The sequence below is a fragment of the Macrotis lagotis genome, chromosome 1, assembly GCF_037893015.1.
Source record: "Macrotis lagotis isolate mMagLag1 chromosome 1, bilby.v1.9.chrom.fasta, whole genome shotgun sequence".
NCBI lineage: Eukaryota > Metazoa > Chordata > Mammalia > Peramelemorphia > Peramelidae > Macrotis > Macrotis lagotis.
Genome location: NC_133658.1, coordinates 286125719 through 286151710, shown reverse-complemented (window position 1 = coordinate 286151710; position 25992 = coordinate 286125719). Strand labels below are relative to the sequence as shown.

Genomic DNA, 25992 nt, shown 5'->3' with positions numbered 1-25992 from the left:
GTTATGTGTGTAATAAATACATATTTGTAACAAATTATATTATAATAGCTTAACAATAAAAGTTATAGTTCTATTTTTTAATGATTAAAATTTATTTTAAAAAATTTATCTGGGTTAGATAGAACCTTTGATATGTACCCCTGCTCTTCCCCATTCCTGTTCCCACCTCCCCTCGGGGCAGGGATAGATTGTGGTAGATTGTCTAATGCTCTCTGCCCCAGATACTAGGGATCTGTCCAATCTTAAGAACAACTTGCATTCAGTCATGGGAAAGGTGCTTGTGTTGAGCAAGTCTTCTTTCCTAAATAGCCTGCTCACTGAGTCTCTTCTGAATTTGCTCCCAATTAACTGTTATTCATTTCTCTAAGACTAGCATTCCTAAAAACTGCAGTATGCAACTTTTAAAAAGATATAACTTTTCTTGAAGGGTCCTGAATGGGAATGGCACAGGTAAAAGAGTGGATTTACACAAGTCAGGAATAGCTAAGTCCAAGGGGACTAAGTGACCATTTGGTTTAGGTATTTTCAATGGCCTAATGCTTGCTGCCTCTCAGGCCTCATTTTTTGTGAAAAGTGTTTGGTTGGGGGCAGGGGTGGGAGATAGCTAGGTAGCACAGTGGCTAGAGCACTGGCCCTGGAATCAGAAGGACCTGAGTTGAAATTTGACCTCATTCACCTAATAATTACCTAGTTCTATGACCTTGGGCAAGTCACTTAACCCCATTACCTTGCAGGAAGGAAGGAAGGAAGGAAGGAAGGAAGAGAGAGAGAGAGAGAGAGAGAGAGAGAGAGAGAGAGAAAGAAAAGTGTTTGTTCAGCATCATTAGGTGACCAAAACTGGTACAAACCAGCTGCTGCTTTGATTCCATGATGCCTTTCAGGGCACGGATACTGGTAGGCTGATTTCTGCCCTGAGTATCCTAACACAAGGGCTTTCAGAACCTTCTACACAGTGGTCTGACATACTTAACTCTATTTCCCCCTCCTCCCTCCTGGAACTCCCCCCCCCCCCAACTCTTCTTTCTACTAATTCAGTTAAGGAAAAAAGATCAACAGACTTGAACAATGGATCCAATTTAAAAGGATAAAATATAATAAGGATAATTGGAAATTCCTGAATTTGGATTCTAGATACCTGTACAGCCTCAGTCTCTACAAATACAGAATTAGCAAGGTGAGGAAACCTAGTTCATGTGAACAGAAAAAAAATCTGGGATCATAAAAACTAAAAACTAATTAAATTGCATTAAAGCCACCACAGTTGATAGAAGGAGGGAGGTGATATTCCCACAGCCCTCTATCCTGGTCAGATTCTATCTAGATTACAGTTCTGGGTCACACATTTTAGGCAGGGTGCTGAGAAACTGGAAACTATGAAGAGGATAGTGACAAGGATGGTGATAGTCCTGGAGTCTTGTCATAGATGAGTCACTTGAAGGAACTGTGAATATAGAAAGGATTTCTGGGCTATATTCAAGACTTTAAAGGATTATTGCATGGAATAGGTTTTTAAATTCTCCTTTTGAAGTTAGACCTAGGAGCAATGGGTAAAAGTGGCCAATCCCCAAACCAAAAACAAACCCCTCCAGCCCAAACAAGTTTAGTTTGATAGAAAGGAAACTTCCTGCTAATGGGAGCTGTCCAGCAGTACAGAAGGCTACCCCTTAGGAAAGGCAAATTCCCCATCTCTGGGGGTCTTCAAACAAAGAGGTCATGGGCCCATTTGTCAGAGATGCTGCCCAGGGAATTCATGACACAAATTCAGGTTATACTCTTCTTCCTTTTTCTCTTCCTTGGTCAAGAGATACAGGTCAGGGAAGCTGTGAGCATCAGATTAGGAAGCACAAAATGGATTTGCCCTAGCCAGCTCCACCAGATTCTCATGTACCAGAAAGCTGTGTATCATAATGTGATCCAAGGCACTGGATTCAGGAGTGTACTTCTGAGGTCTCCTTCCACTCTGAGATGTTGGAACCTCCAATCCCCACTACTTTTGCTCATTTTGTTTCTTCTTTTTGCTTCAACTGCTCTCTCTCTATTCATTTCCTTCTCCCTTCCCCTCTTGCAAAAAAATCTTTCTCACAGTTCCTGCCCCTTGTACTTTTTCCTTCCTCTGAAGTCTTTCATGACCAGAATCTAAACTGCTGGACTACATCATCAGCACTTGAGTCTGCAATGCCTCCTTTTGTTCTCTTGGTTGTTCATCTTTTTTCTGACTAGATTATAAACTCCTTGAGGTCAAGGAAACCTTCCTTTTCTTTTTTTCCCTTGTAATGCAACTAATACACAGCAACTTAATAAGTGCATCAATATTGAATGTTTCCTCATTCCACTGCTATGATGATTTGATGGAGCTGTAGCCCTAAAATGTGCTTTCAAAAATGCACTTTTCTTCCTTCTTTTCCCTCTTTGGTTAAGAGATATAGGTCAGGAAATCTGTGAACACCAGATCAGAAAATACAGATGAATTTATCTTGCAAGTATTCCTTGAAGGCCCCAGACCTTCATATACCATGTATCTGCATATCATAGTGTGATCCAAGACCCTGGAATCAGGAGGCATTTGATAGAATAGTTAGGCTCTGTGGATAAAGGCTTGGAGGCTTTCCATTTACATCTGCATCCTGGGAAAGCTAGGAGCAATGCCTGGGAACCCAAACAAGATGATCTCATCATTCTTTCTCCATCTCTAATTGTGATTGTGTGGCTTACACTAAAATTGGCTTGTGAAATATAGTCTGAAGGCTGCAGCTGGTATGTCTTTTTCTTGAGGGCTATATTAGAAGGAGGTGGGTAGGTTTGAGTGAGTGTTTAAGGATATAAAAAAGTCCAGTCTAAGGATTGAATGAGCCCCAAATTCCTGTGCTGTATCAAAGTTAAAAGCTTGTTTCCTAAATCCATAGTAATATCAATGGTCAGTCCTGGAATACACTTTGGGATCAAATAAGCTTTCAACTGAAAGGGAACTTGCATATCTTCCATCTAACCCCTTTACTTTAGTTGAAGAAACTGAAACCTAAAATGATTAAGTGACTTCTCCAGAGTCTCACAGGTCATAGGAACATAGACTTGGAGCTGGTACTTAAAAGCCAATCTAATCCAACTTCCTCATCTTAAAATTTTCATCTGGTTTCCCCAGTGTCTGGCACATAGCAGTTGCTTGTTGATTAAGTTAATAAAAATAAAAAACAGATGCAGTGAGGTTAGGTCATTTTTCCAATTGTCAAATAGGTAATATCAGAAGTAGGATTTGAACCCAGGAGCTGCAAAACCAGAACCTTTCCATGGTACCATGCTGATTCTTCCTAGGCATTACAGATAGCCGGGTCAAACTTCAAACAGTGACCCTCTGACATCAAATCTGGTGTTCTCTCCCCTACACTCAGCACTAGTGATATCATTTCACACACAACAAGTGTGTGAGGTGGCTTCAGGGCATGGGGGGGCATTTCTTGAGAGGCATTTCCCAGCTCTCCTCAAATGCATAGCTTTCACTGGGCATGAATGGAAGAGTCTGCTCCTTCTGCCCAGCACTTTTCACAGGCTTCAAGGTTGGTGAGGCGTGATTTGAAGAAGCCACTGTGTGGCAGGAGAATGCAAAAAATCAACAGGAAAAGAGTCGGCAAGAGATCCTGTCTTGTCTAAAACTATTCAGTGGAACATAAACTGTCTCACAATATGGTAGTGATGTATAATGTCACCAATGTTGCTTGAACTTGCTTTTCATAACTGTGCAGGAGGCTCTGCCCAGAAGCTGCCCAGGACAGGAATCTGACCCTTGGCTTTATCTCAAGCAAATACACTATTAAACTGGGAATTCTGGTACAATTGATTAGAAGAATTTTTCTTTTCAGAACAAAAGCAAGCCTTAGTTTCCTTTGTGGTGAATGGAGTGAGGGAGAGGTTGAAGGAAATTTAAGCAGATGCCAGTTCAGGAAAACTGATTTGTCAGCCTCCACCAATCAAAACAATATTCAGTTTGTTCCCTGCCTCTCTAGTACCCAGACGGATGGGTCTGGGCAGACCAAAACTTTATAATCAGGTTTTAAAATGTCACTGAGCTGCCCATTACTGTCCCCCTGTTACTCAGGAAATCTGGAAACCTTCAGGGCAAGAATAGAGCAGGGGAATTAATAGACATTTCCCAAATCTTAGGAGAGATGTCACAATATCCTTAGGGTTTCCTCCCCATTTTTCCTCAGGTACAATCACTCTCCAACCTGCCAGTGGCCCTTGTCTAAAAGGCCCTGTCAATCTATACTCCAAGGTAAACCCACACTTCCTGTTGAGAAGGGGAATTCCTAAATCACAGCATAATGAAATTCCTGACTTCTACCCTAAGGAAAGCCAGATTTTGGAGAAAACCAATGAAAGAAACTTTAGTAGCAGAAGGACTTTCTAAATCACTTTCATATCTATGTATTACTCTCTCTGACTTTATAGTCTGATGGATCTAGAATATACATAAATCCTTCACTATTACAAAACACAAGGATTTCTCCTTTACTCTAGAGATTCTTTTCTATAGAATCTTTCCTAATACTCCGGGGGTATGGTGCTGTCTGACTCCTGCTCCATAATCAGCTCCCCTCCTTTTCTACTCATTCATAGTTGAGTAGTAGACTAGAACACTGAAGCTGCCCACCTGAATCTTAGTTATTCTCAAACTGACCAGGCATATCATCGAACTGAAGTCCAAAAAAGGTGAAGATGTATTATCAACATATCAAAGAGGAACACAATGATTAATCAAAGAAATGAATGCCACAAAAATTCATTTTCTGCTGGCCTGGTGGATGAGGGCTTCAGGTATTTGACTATATCTGGGGTTGACTTCACTTCATTCCCAATGATATTCTCACCAGTCTTTTTACTGACATGGGGTACCTTTCCCCTAACCCTCTTCCCTACATTCCAGTTTGAAACCATAATCAAATTAATATTATCATTATTATAGGAAATAGGCATCAAACTACCATGACTCTATTCCCCATCTGTATAACTTGTTAAACTAAAATACCCTTTGCTGGCCACAACTTCCAAATATATATTGCTTCTCCAACCAGGATGGGAGCTTCTTGATGGCAAGGGGTTGCTTTTTCTTTTGTATTTATAACACTAACATGGAACACAGAGGAAGAGTTAATAGCAGTTATTCACTCATTCAAAAGTAAATAATAAAAGACTAATAACCAGCATTTATTTAAAGTTTTATGTTTTGCAAAGTGCCTTACAAATACCTCATTTTTTCCTCACAACCTCAGTAGGTACTACTATTACATCCATTTTACAGATGAAGAAACTTAAGCTGACAGATAACTTAGATTATATCCAAGTTCAAAGTAGTTAATAATTAAGGTGGGATTTGAGCTCAGGTCTTCCTGACTTCAGGTCTAGCTCTCCATCTACTGTGCCACCTGGGTGTCTCGATAACAAATAATGGTATTAAAAAAAGGGCTCTTTTCCATTTTATTAAAGAAGAAAAAAGAAATTCAGAGAAGAGACTTTTCCATAGTCAAAGAGCAAGTTAGTGGCACATTCAAGACAGTCCAGGTCCCCTGATTTCCAGATCACTTTTTCCCTTACTCCACAATTCTGAAGTCTGTACTATATCCCCAATGTTTTTCTTTCTTTACCCTCAATTATATTGATAATATAAAAAAAAATTCTTTCAACACTAAGTAGAATTTAAATAGGTCAAGTCTTTCTTTTCTATTCAGGAAAAAATTTGTTTACTGACTCTCTGGGTTACTTGATAGACACTTTAAGACTCAGGAAAGGCTCAGATCATGCATAATTCAGCCCTTGAAGCTGGCTCATTCTTCTCCCAGTGAGGTAGCTTCTGCCATCCACTGAGTAGAGAGAGCAATCACAACTGGTATTCTATAAGCACTGACTATATCAGTTCTTGAGTGAATGTCTGAAACTTGGAAAAATTAGCCCCCTAGATAGCAAAGTCTTCAATCTATTCAGCTCACAATGAGAAAGAAAATTAATGTAGAAAAAGAAAGTGACTCTGTTGGACTTATATGGCCTGAGTGTTGGTCCTGATTCCTAGTAGAGCAAACTAGTCCTTCACAGTAGGGTTAAGGCTGTAGCTTCTCTTTTTTGGGTAGGAGAGTTAACAGCTTGTGAAGAAGAGGCAAGAATAGTGCCCAATCTTAGAATATTACAGGAAAGAAGGGAAAGGTGATGGAATAAAAAAAGGGAAAAGGAGAAAGGGAAGGAGAAAGGGAGACTTGAAGGAATTTGAATCTGTTCAGAAATAGAGGTAAGAGAGGAAAATTTGAGCACAAAACTAGGGGGTGCTGTTTTTGGTCCTGACCTATCTTGTGTGTGTGTGTGTGTGTGTGTGTGTGTGTGTGTGTGTGTGTACATCAGAGGCAAGATAGAGTGCGCATTTAAATAAACACATTTCATTGATCAATTTTATGGAATCGTAGATCTCATACAATCCATATTTGAGTAGAAAATCCTGTCTATATGATTGGTTGTTGTCCTTTGTGGTTAAAGAGGTTCAAAATGGCATCACTATGCTGAGATCAAAGTATAGTGCACCTGACCATGGCTGATCAGATCAATACCACAGGCTGGGCATAAACCGTCCATGTAAACACTTGGAGTAGAGATGTCTAAATTTGTGCATCTCACAATTTTTTTATCTACTATAATTTTGCTCACAGAGCACAGTGCCTTCTTTGATAAGAGCAAGCTATGTTGGGCAGTCTTGTGCCATTGTCACCCATGGCACACAATTAATATCAAAGTTCTTCAGAAAGACCTTATAAGTGTCCCTGTATTTATTCTTCTGACCTCCATGTGAACACTCGCCCTGTGTTGGTTCTCTGTAAAATAGTACTTTTGACATTTGAATAACATGAACAGTCCATCAGAGTTGTGTTCTCTGTGGTAGAGTTTGAGTACTTGGCAATTTGTCTTTAGTCTCAGTGTCCAGTACCTTATCTTGCCAGATGATCTTCAGAATTTTCCTGAGAAAATGTAAATGGAAGTGGTTCAATTTCTAGGCACAGCACTGATATGCTGTCCAGGTTTCACAGGCATACAACAATGAGATCAGCACAATAGTCCTGTAAACTTTGAATTTGGTTGGCAACTTAATACCTCTTCTCTCCCAAATTTTCCTTTGGAGCCTCTCAAACAATGAGCTAGCTCTGGCAATGTTTGGGTCAACCTCCTCCTCTATGTGGACATCCCTTACTCACAAGGTAAGTAAACTTATCTAAAGCATTCAAAATTTCTCCAGTTGCTATAACTGATGGGTCTACATATCAATGGTGCAGTGTTGGCTGGTGTAGAATGTTTTCTTGGTGTTGTTAGATCAAAATTAGCACCAGTGGCAGAGAATATATATTCATGCTCTTTTACATCTCTGTCTCAGAGGCTGCATTGAGTGCACAATCATCTGCAAGCAAAAATTTCTCCCTTTACTTCAGTCTTGGCTTGTAGTCTTTTCAAGTTAAATAATTTACCATCAGTGTGGTAGTTGACTTTGATGCCATTTTATCTTCTTTGAAGGTGTCAAACAACATTGCTGAAAAGAGGCAGGCAAGCACACAGACTTGCTTCATTCCACTAGTGACAGGGAACACATGAGATCATTGTCCATCATTCATAACCTGTGCAAGTATCCTGATGAAGTGATGTCTACAATATATCCAATATATGATCATCTAAGTTCTACTTAAAGACATTCAGAGATAGATTAGTTCCCAAGGTAGTTCATTTAACTTTTGGAAAACTTTAGTTGTTAGGAATCTCTTCCTAGTGAGGTGAAATCTACCTTCCCAGTTTTGGTTCTAGGCAGAATAAATCCAATCTGTCTTCCTCATGATAAGCCATCAAAGATTTGAAGAGAGAGAGAGAGATATCATAATCCATCCCAAAACTTTTTAGACAACATGGATATAGTGAGCACAAAACAAGAGCTAGATTCCTACATCATGTGTAAAGCCCTAGGTGGTACAGTTCTTTCTTTGTATAACATAGCTTGTGCTGTACCTCTGGCACTAGTCCTAATGCTCCAAAAAGCAATTCTTTCCCTGAACAATGCTGCCTGGGTACAAAGCACTCCTTAGGGTAGAGAGATCCCTTTGTTTCAGGATCCTTTTCTCTGTTTAACAACTCAAACTTATAAACACAAATGTGAATATACAATATTCACCTATTAGCCACTGAGGGGAGGGGGGGTAGGAAGGTAGAGTGGAAGGAAATTGTGTAATTTAAAAAAGATGCATATGTATGTGGATCGATGTTGAAAAACTTTTATAAAATGTAATTGGAATAATAAAATAAAATATCAATTGAAGAAAAACAACAAACAACCCAAACTTATCCTAATACTATTGTTTATTTACTCACAGAAGATAATCTAAAATTCTGAAGAGGTCAGTTTATATAGGATTCAGTCTACTAAATTGCCTAATTCTTTTCCCAGTGAGGCAGGTGTTGTCATTTGCTCAGCACAGCAATCACAATTTGTGCTTTTTAAACCCACAGTACATACCATCTATATGAATTATTAGTGAGGAAGAAATGTACAAGACTCTGTGACCCATGACCTAAAATAGCCATAAAATATAAAGCTATCATCTTTTTCCTTTCCTCAGCATTGGTGGGCATCTGGAATGCTAAGTTACCAAGTATAGATACTTTCCAGTCCTTCTCTGTAAATAATCCTCTCTTTTGGACTCTGAACTCTGGATGAGGTTCTGACTTGGGAGACCTGATGAATTGTGATGGATAAATTCCCTTAGGTCTGTGCTCCTACTGTATCCTTTGGACCATTTCCCATTTCTTTTTCAGTATGATGATCTCTGAACTTTCCTTTTGGCTTAGACCAGTCATTGGCAGACAGCTCTCTAGATTGGGCTGGGGACCATTCACCCACAAGGAACAACTGCCTCAGGCTTGAAGAATCTTTCCATTGTTATTCATTTTGGGAATATTTTGCAACTCTGATTTTTCACACTCTTTTTAGGGGAGGCTTATAGCATGTTACAACAGGAACAGGCTTTTCAATTCAGTGTTAGAACTAGAAGTGACTTTAAGATATAAGAATTAGAAAGAAACTCAAAACACAGTCGGTTGAAAGCCTAAAGGGATCTTAGAGATCTTAAAGGGGTTGATCTGGAGCCCACAGAAATTCAGGGGGTTTGTGGATAGATTTCAAAGGGTTCATGAACTTGGATGAGAAAAAAATTCCATCTTTATTTCAAAAAAATTCATTTTCTTTATAATCCTATGTATTTAATGTTTTGCCTTTAAAAATATTTTGAGAAGAGAATCATAGGCTTTACCAAACTGCCAAGGGATCTAAGAAACACACAAAATGGTTAAAATGAATCTGATCTAGTTCATCTCATTTTACTGATCTTATAGGAGATATAACTAGAAGTAGAAAAAAGAAGGAATAATAGTAACAGCAGCTAACATTTCTATAGTGCTTACTAAGGGCACCTAGAGTGTCAACTGGAAGATGACATCGGACATATGGCATATAAAACGATTAATTTAGGAAGACCTTGGAGATCACCTAGTTCTAGGATCCCAGATTTAAAATAGAAAGGAATTTTAGGTATCATCTAATCTAAACCTCTCATTTTAAAAGATAAGGAACCTGAAGTCTAGAGAGAAACAAGGTCACATAACTAATAAGCAGTAGACCTAAGATTTGAACTCAAGTTCTTCAACTCCCAAGTCTTATTTCCATTACCTCACAGTGACAATTAGGAGCAATACAAAAGTGTTTGCCCCATGGCAGTTCAAAGAAAGAAGAGATCACCATGGACAGGAGAAAAGAAGAAAGATATGTCTTTAAAGAGGTGAATTTTTTATTTGGTCCTTGAAGGACGGTTGAGCTTTGGAAAGGCAAAGAGTTATGAGGAAAAATTAGGGGTGGGAGAAAATGATGCAAACTAGAGCTCTCTCAACTAAGAAAACTGAAGGTTTAAAGCATGAGAATGAAGAAGTTGGGCAGGGAAGAGGCAGACAGGAGCAACCTAAGTCAATAGTATCTCCTAATGCCTTTTCTTGTTTAATTTATGGACTGATGGGCCAAGATGTAACTAAGTTTCAGGATAGCAGAAGCCAGGGGAAAATACTACTTAGGATATCTGTTAAGTCTGAATTTTTCTTGGTTGGAATAATTAGAATCCTAAAATTCAGCTGACTAGCCTCACCCTAACCCCCAGTTCAACCTCTCCATAGCTCTACCAATGACCAGCATCTAATTAAAAGTGATGACATGGGAAGGCGGTCTTAGTAGTATAGCCAGGAGTTGATTCTTGAGTATGTGTGTCCTTAGTAACATGTTTGCACAGAGTATTGTGATGTATTCATCCATGAATATTTCTATTGCTTCATCTATCTGCTTCATCAGACCCCACCATAAAGGAAAAGATCAGTGGAACAAAGTTCCCCCACCTTCCCGAGGTCACAAGATATATCTCTTCTTGGCCCCATGAAAAGCCAGACAGTCCTGCTAGGAAGTAGCCAGTTATAGAGGAAGTATTATAGAGAGTTATAGAGAGGAAGGGTTCTCTTGAGGGAGGTATCTTTACAAAGAACATTCCAGGAAAAGACTATGTATAAGGGGGTCAGCTAAACAGTGAATTTCTGCTCAATGTAGTTTCAACAGCTGGATGGACCCCAAGTTTGTCAAGCTATTTCTTCGTATCCTGGCCAAAGGCAGGTTTCCACATCAGATTTAGCAACTAGGACTATACTATCCATTCTTTTACTGGGCAGGTTCCAGGGTGACTTAGCAGCCTCTAGACTAGTTATTTCTTCAAAACAACTGCTGTTGGTAATGTAAGTTCCAGGTGTGGGATGATGGACCCCCTCATTTTTAGGAAAAAAAATCAGTTGGAACTAAAAATTGTCACATGAAAATATGCTCCAAATCACAAATAGCAAGAAATGTAAAATAAAAACAATGGTGAGGTCTCACTTCATTTTGTGCAAAATAGGAAAAATGATAAAAGAGGAGAATACTTAGGAGGAGGCTGTGGGGAAGAGAAGCATACTGATTCAGTGCTGATGTAACTTTGAAATGATTCAATACATCAGTGATTCAAGGGATCTGATTTCAATTTGGAATTATGTAAGAAAAGTGACTAAAATCTTTTTATTCATCAATATAAAGAGATTAACTCCCCATCCCCCCATCCCCCAGAAGTTAAAGAGAGGGAAAAATTCTATAGATATCAAAAAAAAAAAAGAAAGAAGTTAAAGAGAGGGGAAAAATTATTTAGATAACAAACAAAAAGAAAAAAGAAGAAAAGAAAACATAGCAAGAAAACAATAGGAGCAAAGTCAGTGCCCATTGATTGGGGAAAGACTGAAAAATTCAGGAATATGAATTTAATGTATCCCTGCCCTTAGCTTTGCAATCCTTTGGAACAAAATTGCCAAAGTAATTTTTCTGACATACAAGTCTGATCAAGTCACCTCACCTTCACTCAATAAGCTCCAGTGACCTTCTATTAGCCTTTAGAAATAAATATAAAATTTTACCTCATACTGCACATAAGGCAACTCACCTGAAACTCTCTTTTTTCCCTTCCTCATTTTCCTCTGAGATCAGCTATCATCTATTTCTTATAGTCTCTAAAGAAGTGGCCCAGTCTTTCCAAGGCCAATCCCTACATATTTACCCTGGCTGCCTTCTCTTTCCATCCTCCAGTAGACAACTCTACTATCATCTCCAGTCTCTCCAATCTTTGATCTCTTCTTATTTACTAGTTCCTTCCCTGCTGTTTGCCCATGTATCCTTTTCATTTTATTTTTGTTTAGGTGTTTGTTTTTGCAAGGCAAATGGGGTTAAGTGGCTTGCCCAAGACCACACAGCTAGGTAATTATTAAGTGTCTGAGACCAGATTTGAACCCAGGTACTCCTGACTCCAGGGCCGGTGCTTTATCCACTGTGCCACCTAGCCACCCTATCCTTATCATTTAAAAAAAACCCTCACATGAATCTCCATCTCTACTAGCTATCATTCTATATTTCTCTTCCCCTTTTTGGCTAAACTATTCATAAAAGTAATCAAGACTTCCTCTCCTTTCCTGCTCTTCTATACTTTCTGCAACTTGACTCCCAATCACAAGCCAGTGTACTGCCCATTTAAAAAATTTTTTTTTCTCAATTATATGCAAAGATAGGTTACATTCATTTTTTGCAAGCTTTTGGGTTCCACATTTTTCTACCACCCTCCTTATGTGAGCAAACAATCTGATAGACTGTACATGTACAGTTTAGAAAGGACATAAACTGTCCTTTCTAAAGTTAATGAAATCTCTTAATTGTCCAATCTAACATCTTTTTCTCAATCATTTTTTTTTAATTTTAGAAAGACTTTGAGTTTTACAATTTTCCCCCCATCTCCGGCAGAAGGCAGTTTGATAGTCTTTACATCATTCCCATAGTATGCTCAATCATTCTTGATGACTCTGAAGTATTAATCCTTGTTGATCACTTTCCCCTCTTAGACACTCTTTTCTCTCTAAGTTGTCAGGATGCTGGTGCTTTTTCTGGGGTTCTCCTTTCCTTCTGACTACTGCTTCTTTAACTCCTTTAATTGATTTTTATGCATGATGAGGTAAATATGGTTGATCCCAAGCCCCTGTCCCAGGCTTGCTTCCCTTTTCTCTCTATTCTAGGTGATCTCATGAACTCCCATTAGTTCAATTATTATCTCTATTTTTTAAAAATAATCTAATATTTTATTTCTCCCCACCTACATGTAAAAACAAGTTTAACATTCCTTTTTTTAATCTCTGAATTGCAAATTCTCTCCCTTCCCCCATTCCATTGAGAAGGCAAGCAATTTTACATAGGCTTTACTTGTAGTCATGCAAAATACATTTCTTATGTCATCTCTATATTGATGACATATATCTAGTACGCATCTCTCCTGAACCCTAATCCTATAACACTATCTCTTGGACATTTTGAACTGGACATCCCACAAATTAATAGAAGATAACATTCAAAACATAAGTTATTATCTTCATCCCCATCCCATTCCTAAACTCTCTCCTATTGTTCCCTATTATCGTCCAGGATAATTACCATCTTCTCAGACAACCTTTGAAACTGGATGTCATCTCTGACTTTTCTACTCAATCAATTGTCAAATCTAGCCATTTCTACCTTGATAGTATTATATACAAGAAGACCTTTGTCATGCTCAAATAACCAACCCCCTATTTTAGACCTCCCAATGCCTGTTCATCGTAAGATTTCAACAAATTTCTAATTGGTCTCCACACCTTAAGTCTTTCCCCAAACCAATCCATTTGCCACAAAATTGCTAAAGTGATTTTCCTAAAGAATATGACCAAGTCACTTCAATTTCAGTCAATAATCTCCAGTGGCCCTCTATTGGTTTCTAGGAATAAACAGAAATTCCTTTGTTTAAAATGTATAGTTCTGCACCATCTGATCTCCCCCTACTTACCAATCTTCCAATATATCACTCCCCTTGAAACATTCTGTTACAGAACTACTAGTTGCCTCCTACCTTCCCTCCTTTTCTCCTTTCTTCCTTCCAGCTACGGGATCAAATGACTTGCCCAGGATCAGACAGCTTGTAAGTATCTGAGGGTTGAATTTGAACTCAGGTCCTCCCAACTTTAGGACCTGTGCTCCATGTATTGCACCACCTAATTTCCCCCTAGTTGCTGTTTCTGGATCACAATGTTGCATCCTCTATCTTTGTCACTTTGCACTTGTCAATTATGTCAATTATTAAGAATGCTTTCCTGTTCCTCTCCACAACTCAGAATTCCTGAGAAGCAGCATAGCATAATGAATGGAAAGCAGGACATGGAAGTGGGAGAATCTGGCTTCATATCCTGCCTCTGATATTTATTGGGTGACCATGAGTAAGTCACTTAATTGCTCTGTGCCTCAGTGATCTAACATGAAAAATGAATGGGTTGGACTGGATGGGATGATCTATACAACTCCTTCTTAATTCTAAGTTATCATCCTATCATCTTCACTACTCAGAACAAACATCCCCTTCTGCAGGAGTCCATTCCCATTTTCCACCTTCCTGTCTCAGTTTTAAAACTACTATTTATGTATCTTGTATGATCCTATTAAACATACATGCTTTCTCTCTAGTTATAATGTAAACTCCTTAAGAGTAAGGACAATTCTTGTTTTTTCCTTTATATTCTGAAATTTTATCAAGCATCCAAGTGGTTACTGATTAATGATATAAAATATTACTGTATAACTAAGAAATCATAAGCAGGAAGAGTTCAGGGAAACATGGGACCTCAGATCAAAATGACCAGAACCAAGAGGACAATATACACAATGACTACAACAAAGGAAATAAAATGATTACTAATGGTAAGTTGAACTCTAAGTAAGGGGAAAACCAAAGGTAATTCTAGAAAACATTAAAAAAATCCATTCTCTATCCTTCTTTACAGAAGTAGAAGGCTATCAGGGCAAAATTTAATATACTATCAGTCAAGGTTTCTATATCAGATTTTCTGCTTAATTCTTTTTCTTTTTCACAAAGGAGTTTTAGTTAGAAGAGGGACAGTGGGACATAACTGGAATATAAGAGCAAAAGTCGTCAATAAAACATATTTTTAAATACATATATTTTAAAAAAGCAATTTGAGTTGCCTAAGTTAAAACATTCATTTAAGTATAAAATTCATAAATCATCAACACTAACCTTCAAGAAACTAATATGCTAGCTCCCTGTTCTTTAGGACCAAGGTTTAATTTAATTTAATAACCTTCTTAAGCATCTACTACATGTAAATTGGCCACATTCTGAGAACACAAAACAAGACAAGTATCTCCATCACATTTTTACATCAAAGGTTACTGTGAATGCAGCAAGCCTCTTGGAGATGATTATAAGTTATCCACAACAAACTCTGACTTTGGGAAGATGGGGGAGTTATAGGAACCATAAGGAGCCATTATTTCATTTAAAGCTCATTCTATAGTATTGTCTTGTGGTCAAGATGACCAGTACTATATTAGCAGACACTTACTATCTGTATGACCTTGGACCAGTCACTTCACCCTGTTTGCCTCAGTTTCCTCATTTGAAAAATGAGCTGGAAAAGAAAATGGCAAACCACTCTGACATCTTTGCCAAGAAAACCCCAAATGTGCTCATGAAAAGATGGACATGGGGTGGCTAAGTGGCATAGTGAATAGAGCACTGGCCCTGGAGTCAGGAGTACCTGAGTTCAAATCTGGCCTCAGATACTTAATAATTACCTAGCTCTGTGGCCCTGAGCAGTCACTTAACCCCATTTGCCTTGAAAAAAAAAAGATGGACATGATTGAAAACAATTAAATAACAACAAGAAGACTGCCAGAGTTACTTTCTGAGAGGTCTAGTTAAACTTGACTTGCTTAGATTGTAGATTCTGAAAGTGTAAGGGCCACCTCAGCTAAATTTGATTGCCAAGTATTTGCAGAGAGTCAGCCACGGTGGCAAGCACCAAGGATACAAAAACAACAAAAATAACCCCAACCCCCCGGGAGCTTACAGCTAAAGAGGAAGGAAGCAGTGGAAGGAGTTAGCCTAGGAATCTGGAGTCTACTCTGGGGAAACAAGTAATAAAGCAGGAAGAACATTGGACTGGAGCTCAGGTGTCCTGAGTTTGAAAATTAACTCTGCTAATTTACTGCTTACATTACCTTGGACCTTCCTTAAAGGTCTGAGGTGAAGTATGAAAGGGGTGAAAGCACCCATTGGTACTTAGAGGCTGTTGCTACTTGTCAATGAACAAGTCACTTCCCTTTTCTGATGGCTAGTCTAAGGAGACAACTCTTACATGACTTAATATCAATACTCTCTGAGGCTGATGGGGTTAATGATAGGCTTCAGCTCTGAGGAAAAAGGCTTTCCAATTTAATTATTCCCCAGTCTTCCTAGACTCCCTTCCCTCCTCTCTCTCTATTTTTGTTCTCTGAAAACATTGAAGTGCCTATAAGGTGCAAGGCATTCAGGATACAAAGACAATGAAACTGCCCCCTGCTCTCAAGGGACAGTTAGGTGCAGTGGATAGAGTGACAGGTCTGGAGTCAGGAAGACTCCTCTTCCTGATTTCAAATCCAGCCTCAGACACTTACTAGCTATGTGACCCTGGGACAGTCACTTCACCCTCTATGCCTTGGTTTCCTCATCTGTAAAATGAGCTGGAGAAAGAACCGGCAATTTACTCCTTTATCTTTGCCAAGAAAACCCCAAATATGACCACAGAACTTTGTAGTTGGACATGCCAGAAAAATGATGGACTACTTGTAGCAAAGGTATAAAGCATTCAGGATGCAAAGGCATTTGAAATTGTCCCCTTCTCTCAGGGAGCTCACACTACTGGGAGGAGGTTGTATTGCTACACGTGTGTGTGTGTGTGTGTGTGTGTGTACATATCTAAATGTGCATGTGCATATGCACACACACACAAACATTTATATTTTTTAGTCTCTTAAGATTTATTACAAACCATGTCAATTCCTGGAGTATCTTTCTTTATGTGTTATATCCAATGTTTAGAATTTGAGTTCTTCAAGAACAGAAAATCTCTTTATTTTCACTATATAATTTAACATAGTCTTGGCACATCGTAAGCACCCAAATGCTTTTTCATTCCAGGCAGAAGTTCATCACCTAGAGTGCATGAACTTGTTTAAATCTTTTGATAACTGTACTTTAATAAAATTGATTCCCTTTGCAAACTTATGTACCTTATTTTCTGCATTTAAAAACACTATTTTGAGAAGGGGTTCATAGATGTCACCAAACAGCCAATGGGGTCCAGAACACAAAAAGTTTATTAACCTATGAAAAAGAAAGCCCTTGAAAGAGGTCAGTCCCTTGAGGTCAGGGACGATCTCAATTTATACTTGTTTCCTTTGCTCCCATCACAATGCTTGACATATAACAGGCATTTAATAAATTCTTGTTGACTCAATGAATACAGTTCAACTAATATTTAAGTGCTTAAAATTACAACAGTTTAGGTCCACTGTTATTAGGTGAATCATAGTCACAGGATCCTTTGGGGCCTCAGTTTCCTAAACTGTAAAATCTTGGAACTGGAACACTATACAAAATCAGATTTGATTGATGTGTTGGTTATTTTTGTTTTACTTACCCCTTCTTTTCTTTTAATCTTTACTCTCTGGATGGAGGGGAAAGAGGTTACACTGGGAAACTAAGGTAATGAAAATAGCAAAAGCCATCATTTTTGATATTTTACAAGGTGTTTGGTGGCTTCTAAAATCATCTATGACTTCTTTTTTTTAAAGAAAGATTTTATTTATTTTGAATTTCACAATTTTTCCTCCTATTCTTTCTTCCCTCCCCACCCCCCACAGAAGGCATTCTGTTAGTGTTTACATTGGTTCCATGTTATACATTGATCTCAGTTGAATGTGATAACAGAGAAATCATATCCTTAAGGAAGAAATATAAAGTATGAGATAGTAAAATTATATTATAATATAATGCTATTTTTCCAATTTGATGGTAATAGTCTTTGGTCTTTGTTCAAAGTCCATAATACTTTTTCTGGATACAGATGTTATTTTCCATTGCAGATATCTCAAAATTGTCCATGGTTGTTGCAATGAAGGGATGAGCAAATCCATCAGAGTTGCTCATCACCCCCATGTTGCTGTTAGGGTGTACAATGTTTTTCTGGTTCTGCTCATCTCGCTCAAGATGCTATGACTTCTAAGGTCCTTTCTAGCATTCAAGTTGTTTGAACATTAAGATACAGTTCAACCCTACAATTTCATGCTAATACATTATGGACATAGATTGGGTGGGTCATGAGATGAAAGAAAGTAAGGGATAACCAATGGTTAGCCTGTGTGCTCCACTGATATCCTTGAGATAGAAGAAGAAAGGAAGCAATATCCCAGGTCACTGAACTGATCCCCTGTAACAAACTTATGGGAAGGACCTGGGCAAGCTACATAAGCAGGAAAAGATGGATGATGGACATTATGGGAGAAATATCCCATGTTCATACATTCCAGAGCAACTGGAGTATTTGCGCATTAACTGTATGAGATGTATAATAAAGATGTGTTAAACTGAGAAACAGGACTCCAATGAATTCAGGTTTGGAAGTTGTCCCATAAAGTGCTGGGGGCGGGGGGTGTCAGGAAAACCTGAGTTCAAATTTGACTAAGATACCTACCAATTGTATGATCCTGGGCAACTTTCTTAACTTCTGTCTACCTGAATTTTCTCAGCTGCAAATGGGGATAACAATAACCCACTATCCAGGTTTATTAATGAGCATCTAATAAGATAATATTCATAAAGCACTTAGCACAGTGCCTGATACATTATAGTCACTTAATAAAGGCTTCTATCTTTTCTTTTTTAGGGTCCATCTGATGATTTTCCCCTCACTCAAATGCTCTTCTATAGCAAACAGCTTAAACCTCAGGACCTGGACAAATAACTTTGCTGACAAGGCACTTTGCAAAAAAAAAAAAAAAAAAAAAAAAAAAGCCCTGCCAATTCCTGCCGTGACTTTGCTAGATAGAAACCAGACACAGTTTTCCAGGCAAAGTCTGAGATGTGACCTAACCGAGAGAATCCAGAATTTGGGGAGGAGGAAGGTGAGAGGTGAGCTCTAACTAAGGTATTTCAACTTTTTTGAAGCCATTCATCTTGAAACTGCCATTTGATGTTTCTGAGAATATCATGCAGGAGAAAAAAAAATCATCAAATTATTTTAGTCACTCAACTGCCCTCTGACTTCTTATCCTTAACATTCCTTGCACAACGACAGCGGCTCCCAGAGTTTGCTTGCAAATGTGTTCTAAATGAGAGTTTGAAGAAATATCACTGCAGAGGATCTCAATAATTGTCACCACCAAGGGAAGTCATTCACACAGGGTAATAAAAATGTCTTACCCTGGTTGAATAGAAAATTCAAAGTGCTGTAGACTGGGGGGCGGGGAGGGAGGAGGGAGAGGTAACTTGAGACTGAATTCAAGCTTGAGGAAAAAAAAAACACTGCACAGCAAAAGTTTAACTCAACTCCCATTAGTCCCCTTTACTTGGAATCCTGAAAGCTTTGTAGTAAATGGAGTGAGAACCCTGGGATAAGAGTGGTGTCTGGGGATGGGGCTAGCCCACTTTACTGACTGACTGTGAAGTTGTAAAAACTTTCAGGATGGGGTTACTTGGAGGAATGTGATCTGATCCTCTGTGTATCTAAATGTGTATGTTAAAAAGCAGGATTAGTGCTGTTTCAATGCAGACTAACTTTACTCTCCATTTGGATATCTTCTAGAAATCTCTTGCCATTTGGAAAGGATAATCTGATCCTCTAACATACACCCAGAAAATATTTATAGGGAAAATCTAAGTTTTCCACATCAGACCAAAAATGAAAGAGCTACCTTGAATTAGAAAAGAAAAGGGGGGGGGGGGTAAGGGAAGATAGCAGAAAGAGTATCAGATTTGGAATTAGATGGCACAGCTTTTGCTATTTACAACCTGTGTGACATGGACAAGCCCCTTTACCTCTTAGAGTCTGTTTTCTCTTCTGTAAAATGAGGTTGGAAGGAACAAGGCACATTGGAAAGAGCTCAGGATATGGAATCAGAGAATCTCTATTTGATTCTCAATTCTGCCCCTTCTTGGCTCTATATGTGGGGCCTTGGATCTGTGGACTAGATTACTTGAAAATTCTTTCTACTTCTAAATCCAAAGTCCTGTAAATCTAGGAAGGCATGTTAGGGCCATATTATTAAAGTCCACTGAAAGAAAGATTTGATCATAGGAGTGATAAGACCAATGCTCTGTGATTACTGTGGTTGGGGTTTAGAAGGATGATTAGGATAGGAAGACTGAAAGAAGGAAGTCAATTAGGAGGCTATTTCAACAGTCCACGTGAGAGTTGCTATGGATTTGAGCCAGAGTAGTAGCAGTGGAAGTGGAAAAGAGGCAGAGTGCTGCAGATGGTGAGGAAGATTCATGACTAGGGAACAGAAAGAGGAGGGGAAAGATGATGACATTGGTTGAGTTTGAGGAGTAGGTGAGATATCTATTTCAGTAGGCAGTTGAAAATACAAGACTAATCTTTGAAGAGAGGTGATGACTAGAGATCAGTTAATCAATGAGCACTTAAGTTCCTACTATAAGACAGCCATTGTGCTGTAAAAACAAGAAAAACATTCTATTCTTGAGGATCCCATATTCTAATAAAGGAGAGATCATACAAAAAATTGCATATACAAGATGTATATAGGATAAATAGAAATTTCAGAGGAGTAAACAGCTAGATGGCACAGTGGATAGACTGCTTAGCGTGGAGTCAAAAGGATCTGAGTTCAAATCTGTACTCAGATACCAACTAGTTGGATGACTCTGGGCAAGTCACTTAACCTAGTTGGCCTCAGTTTCCCCATCTGTAAAATGAGCTGTAGAAGGAAATGACCAACTACTCCAGTATCTTTGCCAAGAAAACTCCAAATGGGTCACAGAAAGTTAAACATAACTGTAATGACTCAACAACAAAAATCTCAGAGGAAAGATACTAGAAAGAGGGAGAAGTTTGAAAGGGGGGCTAGAGAAACCTCTGCAAAAGGTATTTAGGCTGAGTCTTGAAGGAAACTAGGGAAGCCAGGGGGTAGAGATAATGAGGAAAGGCATTCCAGGCATGGCAAGGATGTTTGGGTAAAAAATGAGTAAAAAGGCATGGAGTCAAGGAATGCAATATCTTGCATAAAAAACTGAAAGAAGATCAAGACCTACTAAATCATAGAGTATGGGGAGGGGAATAAAGTTTAAAGAAGACTGGAAAGATAGAAAGGAAACAAATATGAAGGGTTTAAAATCAAAAACATAGATTTTTTACATTTGATCTTAGAGGTAATAGAGAGCCATTGGAGTTAACTGATGGCCAGTGGTCATGGTGGTGAAGGTTCAGTTAGATCTGTGCTCCAGGAAAATCTGTTTAGTATCTGAGTGAAGAATACACTGGAGCAAAGAGAGACTTGAGGATTACTAAGCTCAAATAAGGCTAAAACAATTGTCCTGACATTGGAAGATGAGAGCCTGTCCCAGGATGGGGCAGTGGAGATGAGACAGAGAAGAGATGCTATGAAGACAGAAAGAAGACTTGGCAACAGAAGGGAGATGTGAGATGGCAAGAATAGATTATGGAATGACCTACAGAGAAAGACAAAATAAGATGGAAAGAGTACTACATTCCAAGTCAGAGAACCTGGGTTCAAGTCCTGGTTCTTGTACCTAATACCTGTGCATCCTTAGGCAAAGTGCCTCATCTCTTCAGGTCTAAGGATGTTAATCCCAAAAAAGAGATGTTTGTACTTGTTCATAAGATCATACTCTTAGAACTATTAAGGGACCTCAGAGGCCATTGAGTCCAACCTAATTCACATACAAATGGAGAAACTGAGGTACAGAATGAATGATTTGTCTAGGGTCACATAGGCAGCCTCTGAGACAGTATTTGAACTCAAGTCCTTCTGACTCCAACCCCAATACCGTACCCATGAGTCCTGGATTGGATGTTTTCTAAGGTCCCTTTCTAGACTTTCTAGACTCAAATTCTAAGTACTGACAATGTAAAGAAGAAATAGTAGTGAGGAGGTCCTTAAACACTATTATTTGTCTTCATCTTTTGTATCTGGTATAAAATTTGTCAGACTAGTCTACGGATGCTCTACTTTCCTTTTTTTTTTTAAGTTTTTGCAAGGCAGTGGGGTTAAGTGGCTTGCCCAAGGCCACACAGCTAGGTAACTATTAAGTGTCTGAGGCCAGATTTGAACTCAGGTACTCTTGACTTCAGGTCTAGTGCTCTATCCACTAGGCCACCTAGCCACCCCACCTAGCCACCAGATGCTCTACTTTCCAAAGACATCTTTGCAAGCTTTGAACTCCCACCTGCTAAGTGTAAAGACAACAGGGGGCTCAAATTGTGTTTGAGCTTCCCTTGCAAAGAAAGCTCCCTGGGGCCATCCATTAGAAGTTGGTATCTAAACCCTACCCTCAGGCATGTCTAGCTGGAATTCAAACTTGTCCTCTGATCTTTAATAAAATGAGAATGGAGGGAGACCAGCTCTCCTTTCTGGATTAGGTCCCCAAACAGGACCAAAACAGAGAGCTTTAAAGATAAAAGATATTTCTTCAAGGCTCACAGCCCCACTACCCTAGTCTTCAAATCAATGTTAATCACCTCCTAATTGCCTCTTATCATCTGGTTTCAAATTCCAAAATGTGAAGTCACTATTCACCTGTCTCAGAATCCTTATCTCTGAAAACTCATGAAAGCCACAGATGGTAAAAATGTCCCTTTAATCTTATTCTGACAGGCTTTATGCATGAAAGCCCTCTGCAAATCTTCATTTAAATAATGCGAAAAGGGTTCAACTTACTCTTCTGCAGTTCTCCCTATAGGGCAGCTAAAAATTCTGCAGGTAATTATGGGAAACTAGGTTCTTTTGTACTCCTTTTCTATTAGAAGGGGACCAAAGCCCATCCCCCAAAACCACACCAAAACCCCTAAGCCACCTCCTGGCCATCCCACATACTTCTTTCAAAATTTAGTTAGCCAATAGTTCCCATATCTGGAGTGAATGAAGTGGATGAGCCTAGTCGTGGTAATGATAAGAACAACAGCAACAACAACAATATCAGCTGACATTTCTAGGTCACTTTATGGCTTGCCCAATTTTATTCTTCACATATGTTATTTGACTCAAGTCTCACAACAATCCAATGAGGCATGTGCTAATAATAACCTCATTGAATAGGTAAGGAAACCAAGAGGATAAAAAATTTCACTTTCTTCCAGTTTTTCTTTAAGGCTCTGTCTATTTGCTCCCTAAAAGAACTTTGAAGTCAGGGGGAGTATGATTTTTTCATTTTTTAATTTCTGTCACCTAACAAAGCTTTGCATATAATAGGCAAACACTCAATGCTTGTTGAATGGGAAAAAAAGAATTTATATAGTTAGTATTAAAATTGTAAACCAGGGTGGCTTAGGTGGCACAGTGGATAGAGCATTGACAGTGGAGTTGAGAGAACCTGAGTTCAAATGTGACCTCAGACACTTAATAATTACCTAGCTGTACAGCCTTGGACAAGACAAAAACCAAAAATAAAAAAAAAAGTTAAAAAAATTTTAAACCAAGGAACAGCTAGGTTATCACAATGATAGAGCACCAATCCTGGAGTTGGGAGGATTTGAGTTCAATTTCAGCTTCAGATCCTCACTAACTGTGTGACCCTGGGCAAGTCACTTAGCCCCAATTGCTGCCCCCCCCCCCCCAATGCAAAGCAATCCCAGGATATTTTCTTTGCAATGTCAATTTTAGGCATAAATAGAATTATGTGCATTTACACTTTAAGGAAACCAAAAGAGCTAAAGGGGCATCAGACAATAAGGTCTAGTCTCCTCAGCTCTATTCTCCCATTCCCCCTCACTCTCTCCCTAAAAATTCTGCTTCTTAATCATTCATAGTATATCCAGAGTAGGTTACTTGAGCTCTCTAAAGTCTCTTACAGCTCTAAGCCTTTGATTCTATGATTGTTTAATTTGCTTAAGGATTTATAGGAAGAGGAAAAGAAGAGGGTTGGGAAATTACAGGTCCTTGTCTTAGAAATTTAGGTATTTAGGAAAGTGCCTCTGTTAAACCACTAGAAATAGAGGGATATGAAGAAGATCAGAAAGAGAATACCAGACAAACAGGTTTTCCAAACAGTGTTGTTTGGAAGCAGAAACATTTAAGTTCTATGCTAAGCCTGTGCTTGTATATATAGTTAGTAAAAGCTTGGATCAGAGTTAGTAATAGACTCATTGAGTAGGGTCCATTGCTAGAACCAGGACAAAAAAAAGATTGTTCACAAAGTTGTTTTTCAAGATAAAATTTCCTTGAATTCCCACACATTCCAGGTTAGAATGTCTAGGATTTCAGAGATCACCATGTTGTTTCAACACAAATGGGTAAGAGGCACTAAATATGAAGTATGATAGCCTCACAGAGTCAGAGGGTACCTGGGGAATTTGTCCAATCCTTTACCCAATTAAAGAAACCTTTCAATTGAATACTCTCCAACTTCTCAGAAGTAATAATTTATCACTTAATTTATGATTGAACATTTTCAAACCTGGGAACCCTTGTGGCATTAGAATTCCTGAACTTTAATATTACTGGCAGTATGACTGTTAAGTGAGTCATTTCCCATTCTTTGGCTTTAGGTTTCTCATCTACTAAATGAGGGATAATTATTCTTGCATTAACAACACTTAAGTATAGTAGAGGTTTAGCTTCAGAGTCATGAAGATCTTGGTTATAAAGAACAGAATTGTCAAACATATGATCTATGGACCACAAGTGTCGCCCAAATCAGATTAAAATGTAATTGGGAAATAGTTAATAAAGTAAATACAACAAAGCATAAACAACATTGCATTTTAAAACTAAGACAATATATGAACTCCAGGGATCTTTATATACAGAATAGTGATTCATATTTTCTATTTGAGTTTGACACTGCTGGTAGAGTGCTGGGAGTAGAGCCTGGAAGACCTTTGGAAATGCTGCTTTCTTTTCTCTTACAGTGACTTCTTGCCACAAGTTCTTCCCCACTCCAGTTACTCTCCACTAAGCTAACAAAATGATTCTCCTAAATTGCACATTTGACCATGTCATCCCACTATTCACCCAACTCCAGTAGTTCTCTCCTACCTCCAGGATCAAATAGAAAATCCTCTGGCAGTCAAAGCCCTTCATAAATCATCTCCCTCGCCATTTCCAATTTATTTTTATCTTACATTATAACCTCCACCCCTACCACCAGCACTAGATGTATTACAACTAGTAACACCAAATGCTGAGCCTTACACCAAGGGATCAAAATCTACTATGTTGCTATCAGACCCCAAAGGTTTCTCCAAAATTTCTTGGAAAATATCTTCCTGGTTCTCTTACAGACAGTATACTTTCAACTGCTAACCCACTTTGTAGTCAGAAATGAAAGGCAGCAGGGGACTGTAAATCATGTCTGTCCTGAATCCTCTCTATTACTCAACTCCTTCTGAGAAGCTGAGGAGCATGGTGAAGGACTTCCAGTTCACGACAATATGAAAACCAACTGAAGAAACTAGAGATGCTTGGCAAAGAGAAAAGAAGACTTGAGGAAGTGGGTGGATATGAAAGCTGTCTTCAAGTATGAGAGGGGCTTCAATGATGAAGTGGTTCAATGTAAGAAAAAGAATTCTCTTTAGAATTCTCCTAAAGTCAACTAAGACTCTTCCCAGAGACAGCAAGCTTCCCTGGAGGGGAAGTTTGTATTCTCTGGAGGCTTGTATTCAAATGCTGGATGACTGCAAATCAGCAATGTTATAGAAAGAATTCTTGATGAGATACTTATTGAACTGGGTGATCAGTGATGTCCTGATGTCCTTTTAAAGTCTGGGATTCTGGAATTGTACGAACAATTCAATTCAATAATTGTATACTAAGTATTAATTTCCATATGGGTTGTGAAGATAATATAAAATATATAAACATAAAAATATTATAATATAATATAATGTAATGTATTGTAATATCATATCATATCATATAATATCATATAAAGCATATTAACATAAAAAAGAAAGAATCCCCAACTGGGAATCATGAGATCATTCTGACAGACAGTTATTCACTACTTAACTTCTGGACCTTCTTTGCCTGTGAAAAAGGGTTAATACTGAGAAAGACTTAGAAACTTTTATCAACACAATGACCCATTACAACTTTAAAGAACTCAAGATGAAAAATGTTGTCCACCTCCAGAGAGAAAACTGATGAACTCAAGATTAAGGACTGAATTATAAAGTGGGGGGGGGGGGGGCAGCTAGGTGGTGCAGTGGATAGAGCACCAGCCCTGGAGTCAGGAGTACCTGAATTCAAATCCAGCCTCAGACACTTAACAA

General features: G+C 38.6%; 1 protein-coding gene across 1 annotated transcript in view; it reads right to left on the bottom strand.

The window, feature by feature from the left end:
* LOC141505182 (guanine nucleotide exchange factor VAV2-like) overlaps nt 1–25992 on the bottom strand; it is a 447203-nt gene that overhangs the window by 40348 nt on the left and 380863 nt on the right. The gene's annotated exons all lie outside the window — the stretch shown is intronic.